Consider the following 5416-nt stretch of genomic DNA (forward strand, 5'->3'; position numbering starts at 1 on the left):
CCGGCTCGTCTTTTTCTGCGGCGGGGAGGGGGAGATCGGAAAGCAGCGTGGGCAGGCAGCGCGGCGCCCACGGGGGTGCGGATGGGTGGAATGATGTGCTCACGCGGGTGCGAACGGATTTGGAAGCCAACACGCCGTGTCCTCAAACTGTGTGTCTTTCTACGAACTTTCTGAAGACCCATCACCTGCCTTGCAGACAAAAGGGGGTGGGGTGGGGCTGTGGGCCAGGGTGCGCAGCTGACCTGGAGCCTGGCCAGCCTCCGTGCCCCCACCTTACTGGAAGCTGCTTTGCTTGACCTCTGCCTTCGTACCCCCCACGGCACCCCCACACTGTGTGGACCCAGATCAACTCATTCACGGACAGAACCACCAGCAGGGAGGAAGGGTCTGGGCTGTGTGGAGAAGGGCGTCCGAAGCTCGAGGTCCCTGGTTCACTCCCAGGCCGTGTCCGAAGAGGAAGGTGGGCCTGTGGGAACAGGGATGGGAACGAGAAAGGCCCACGTTTTCTTTCCAGGAGACGGACGGTGCCCAGGCTGAGGGTGAGGCGCCCGCCCTGCGACTGCGTAGACTACACGGCTACACAGAGACCGGCGCTGTGTCTCTGAAGTAGGAGAGCTGTATGGCCCGCGGGTGCAGGTTCATGAAGCCATCCCAAAGGAACAGAAGTCCCATGAGGGAAACCCCGAGGGAGGCAGTGGGAGCCCGGAGAGCTCACCATCGCCCACTCCGGGGCTCCCAGGCCTGGGCTCTGAGTGCTAGCAGCTCGGGAAGGCTTCTCGGAGTAGGGGCACCAGCAAGGTGCAGGGGTGTGGGGGCTCTCCCTGCAGCTGAGGCCGAGCCTGAGGGTGATCAGGTGACAGGGTGTCTCACCTGGGAAGGCCCCCCCCACGTGCCTGCAGAGGGCACCTGCCATGAGCCACTGCTGCTCCTCGGCCAAGGCTGCTGGGCCGCTCAGCTTGCTCTCCTGACCTCCTCTCCCCCTCCCCCGACCTGGCAGGAGCTGAGCAGGGGTCAATGGTGACCTCCTGTCCTTCTGGCCTCCCAGGGCCGGGAGGAGGCAGGGGAGGCAGGGGAAGGCCAGGCTGGGGCACAAGGCAGGAAGGAAGAGCAGGCATTTCCTGAGGCCCCCAGGGCTCCTGAGGAGGAGGCCAAGGCACAGCTGTGGCTGCTCCCCGGCACCAGCCCCCTCCAGCCTGGCTGGCCCGTGTGAGTCCCAAACCCTAGCTAGGGCCCGTCCCCCAAGGGCTAAGGGGAGCTGGGCAGTCCTGACACAGGTATGGCCTTGCCCATTGGGGCCGAGAACTGGGCCCTCGGGACTAGAGGAGCCTGGCCGCCTTAGACATGGGGTGAGGGTACCCCTGGCCCTGCCCTTGCCCTGCCTGGGACCCTCAGCCAGCTCTTGCCCTGCTGCTGTCGCCCCAGCCCCGCAGGTAGCAGCACGACCCAGGACACTCCGAGACAGGAGGATGAGGCAGGGACACACAGGAGGAGGGAAGGGGTGGGCCAGGCAGGGGCTGAGAGTGGGTAGGCAGGGCTGGCCAGCAGCTCTCCACACCAGGGAGGGCAGGCCACGAGGCCTCTGGTGCCCTCTGGGTGTGAAATGCTGGCTTTCAGGCGGGGCCTGGGAGCGGGGCCTGGGGGCCTGTGATGGCAGCAGCTGACATAGGCCCCACCCGGGCTCTAGCCCGTCTAGCTGCCTCTCCCCAGTAGCTGCTTCTCCCAAGTCCCTGGGGCCCTGTGGGGGCTGGTCCAGGCCTGCGGCCGTGGCACGTCATTTCTCTGCATCCCATGAGCTCTGATGGTGCCACGGGAAGGGTGGAGACTGGGGCAGGGGTTGGGGCTGTGGCGAACAATCTAGACAGGCAGCATCGCACCCTCACGGTCCTCAGTGACCATGTCCGCAGAGGTGGATGTGCCCACGCCGACATGAACATCCGGGTCCCTTCTCAGGCAAGCTCCCAGCCGTGGATGAGGGTGAGCGGGGCTGGGGCTGAGTGGGCCGAGCCTCCACCCTCTGGAAGACTCCCAGTGCCCCATGGCCGAGGCGTGGCTGGTGGAAGCTGGCACTCTCCACGCCAGGAGCTTTTTTTGACCTTCCCTGAGGACATAATCACATGGCATCTCTTGTCTCCGGGCCACCAGGGCTGTAATTTCAGGGCCCGAAGGGGACTCCGCAGAGGCCGGGCCTGTGTCTAGCTATCTTTAGAGAGGCACGGTCTGGACGGGCATGGTGAGCACTGGGGAGGCAGAGGGAGGGCCCATGGTCTTCCCTGGGGGGAGGCCTGCCCCAGGGGTGGCCCCGCACAGGTAGGGTGGAGCCATCTCTAGGCTGATGCCCACCAGAGGCCAATGCTTGGCCTGATGGCGGACAGCCCAGCGCCTCCCAGATTGTCCCTGCGCGCGTGACCGTAGCCGTGGCCTCTTCCTCGGCCTCCTTCTCCTGGGGGAGTGGCTCGAGCGGACATTGCCAAGACGTGCAGTTGAGGTGTGCGGTGGGGGCGGGGAGAAGCTGGCGGCTGGAGGAGAATTTAGAGGCTGGTGATTCTGGGATCGTGTCCCCCGTCTCCACTCCTCCTGGCCCTCGTTGCCCTTATCGTCAGTCCACTCTGTCACCTCGTACCCCTATCTCGATCTGGACTGAGGAGTGCCTCACCCCAATCACGGTGGTCATGATTGTCACTACAGTGTCCCCTCGGATGCCATACCTCGGAGGGAGCTGGTGCCCGCTCCGGGGAGAAGCGCGGTAAGCCCTGCCTTGGGCAGGCACGAGGGCCCACCGACACCAGGCAGGCACGCAGTGTTGTGTTCGCCTTGGACTGGGCTTTCTCTGGGGGTGTCCCTTGCAGGGCTGGCCTAGACTCTGTCCTGCTGACCAGCCCTCCTTCCCCACAGGGCTGACACCCCCCTCCAGCTGCTGGCCCCTTCGGGAGAATGGCCTGGGCTGAAGAGAGTCACGATGACCTGGGGATGTAAAGAGCCAGAGTGTCCGCGCCGCTGGCGGGGTGTGGGCCTCAGGAGCTTCGCGTAAACGTCCCGAATTCTACACCCCTGCCCCTCAGTGGGGCGGTGGCAGGAGGATGGGCCCCTACCTGAGAAGGGTGGACTCAACCTGGACTCACCCGTGGATGCCTGCTCGTCCCTGGCCCTCCCCCCAGCACCGGCTTGGGCTGCCCAGCAAAGGACGTGGGGCCCCAGTGCCTCCGGTCTGTGCTCCGTACCGTGGGGAGGGGGGGTGGGAGCTGGAGGGTGACCCGAGCAGGAGGCCGGGGAGGAGGGGTCGTGAGAGCTGGGAAGGCAGGGCCAGCGCCTTGAGGGCCGCTGACCTCCGACCCCACCCAGACAGGAAGTGCCATATCTGCAGGCCCAGGCCCGAGGAGAAGGAATGCAGAGAGGAGGCCAAAGCAAACACTCCGCCAGCTTCCCAGGCCTCACCCCGCCCCCGCCAGAGCCTGGCCCTTTCTCAGAGAGACCCAAGAACCAAGAACCGCGGGGGTGGGAGGTAGGGGGATGGAGACTCGGCCCAGACTCAGTTCCCAGGCCCAGACCCCACCAGAGCCAGCGGCGGAGCAGGTCTCCACAGTGGACACGTTGGGACCTTTCTGCCTTCACTCGGCCTATAGCTGGCAGCCCTGAGGTCTGGGCACCCCCTTTCCTGGTGCGTCCTGCCTGTCACCTGACCGTCTGCCCCCACGGCCCCAGGGACAGGGGTTAGGCCTGCCATGCTCTCTGCTGTTTGTGGCCTCAGCACGGGACAGGCGGCATCGTGAGCTGTGGGGGCTGACTGTTCCCCCATCGCCCCCTCGCACAGCGGGCTCCACAGTCCCTGTGCCCCACCGAAGCACAGCTGGCCAAGCCCACTTGCGGAGCTCAGCAGGGCCTCACCAACCCTGCCAGGCGGCAAGGTCAGCTTCCAATCACTGCTGGGTCCCTAAGCCCAGACCTGGCCTCCAGCAGACCCAGTGCTGGCTCCCCAGCCTCTGCTGGCACCAGGCAGCACGGGGCACATGCTGGTCCCTCAGCAGGCAAGCCATGTATCCTGCACAAGTCCCTCGACCTCTCATCTGTGTGCCTAGGGGGAGGGGCCTGGGCCTGGGCCTGGCATGGGGGAGGAGGGAGGCAAGGGAGCAGTGAACAACAGCCTTGGCTTCAGTGCAGGTGGGGGCCCTAGGATGCAGGGCAGGTGCCAGCCGGCCGCGAGGGCTGAACCTACCTCCGTGGGCCCAGGCCTCAGACAGGGACCCCTCCTGGAGTAGACAGGTCTAGCATAGACTCTGCTCCGAGCTGGAAGGGGGATCCAGAGGACTTCAGGACCCCGGTGAAGGTGGGTGGCAGTGGGGAGACTCTCAGAGACCATGCCAGGAGCTGCCCTGGGAGGGAGCAGCCTCTGGGCTGTGGCTCACGGGCATGGACAACGGAAAGCCGTGTGTGTGCGGAGCTTGGCGTGGGAGGGATGGAGCTGCCCATGGACTTGAACGAGATGCATTTATTACGTTAGGTACAAACCAGTGTTCATGCACTGCCCAGTGCTGGCCTGTTTGCTAAGTGAAGGGGCCTTGTCAGTCAATGGGCAGTGGGCACAGCTGAAGCAGCAGGGTCTTCTAGATCTTTCTCCCAGTGCTTCAGAAGTGAGGACCTGAGAGCCTCCCTCCTCCCCTGATTGACGAGGCTGCTCTCCAGGTGTGCGGAGATGAGCTTGGAGGCCTGGGCCACTGCGTGTCACGGGTGGAATTCAGGGGCACGTGTCTGTGAAGGGCCAGGGCCGAGCAGGGAGAGAAGACCCCGGTAGGGGGGCAGGTATCCCACGAGGAAAGACAAAGAGCCCACGTGAGGGGAGGAAGCTAGGGAGGGGGGGGCACGACTGTCCCCTTTTCCCTCGAGCCCGGCCCAGGTTCGGCTCTTTGCAGCCCTTCTCCTTGGCAGCTCGGGGACTGGCCACAGGGATGGACAGAAGGATGGACGGATGGACTGGGAGAATGACCCCCTTTCCTTCCCATGGCCTCTCCCAGGCCTTCAAGGTCAGCTCTCTGCCCTCCCCGGAAGGCGGACTCCGGCCTCAGGGCCTGCTGGCCTCAGGCTGCCTCTCCCCCGGGCGGGCAAGCCGTGCGTCCATGCGCGTGGCAGTGTGCAGCCCTACCTGGTCCTGCTGCGGCATAGGCACAGGCCCTGCAGCCACCCCCGCCCCTCCCCGAGGCCCAGGAGGCTGTCGTGACCCAGCAGCAGCTCGGCCCGGGAGGCTTGTGGGCCCAGGGAAGGCAGGCCGTGGGTGCTGCTGGCATACAGCCAGGTGTGGGACAGGTGCACGAGCCCCAGGCCAGCCTCACGTGTGTGGACAAGTAGCCTGGGATGCCTCGGTCTGGTCGTGGCACAGCAGACGGAAGGAGGGCATGTGAGACAGCCAGTGGTGGGACAGGGCGAG

This window comes from Tupaia chinensis, unplaced genomic scaffold (assembly GCF_000334495.1).
Source record: "Tupaia chinensis unplaced genomic scaffold, TupChi_1.0 Scaffold144326_1, whole genome shotgun sequence".
In the NCBI taxonomy this organism is placed as follows: Eukaryota; Metazoa; Chordata; class Mammalia; order Scandentia; family Tupaiidae; genus Tupaia; species Tupaia belangeri.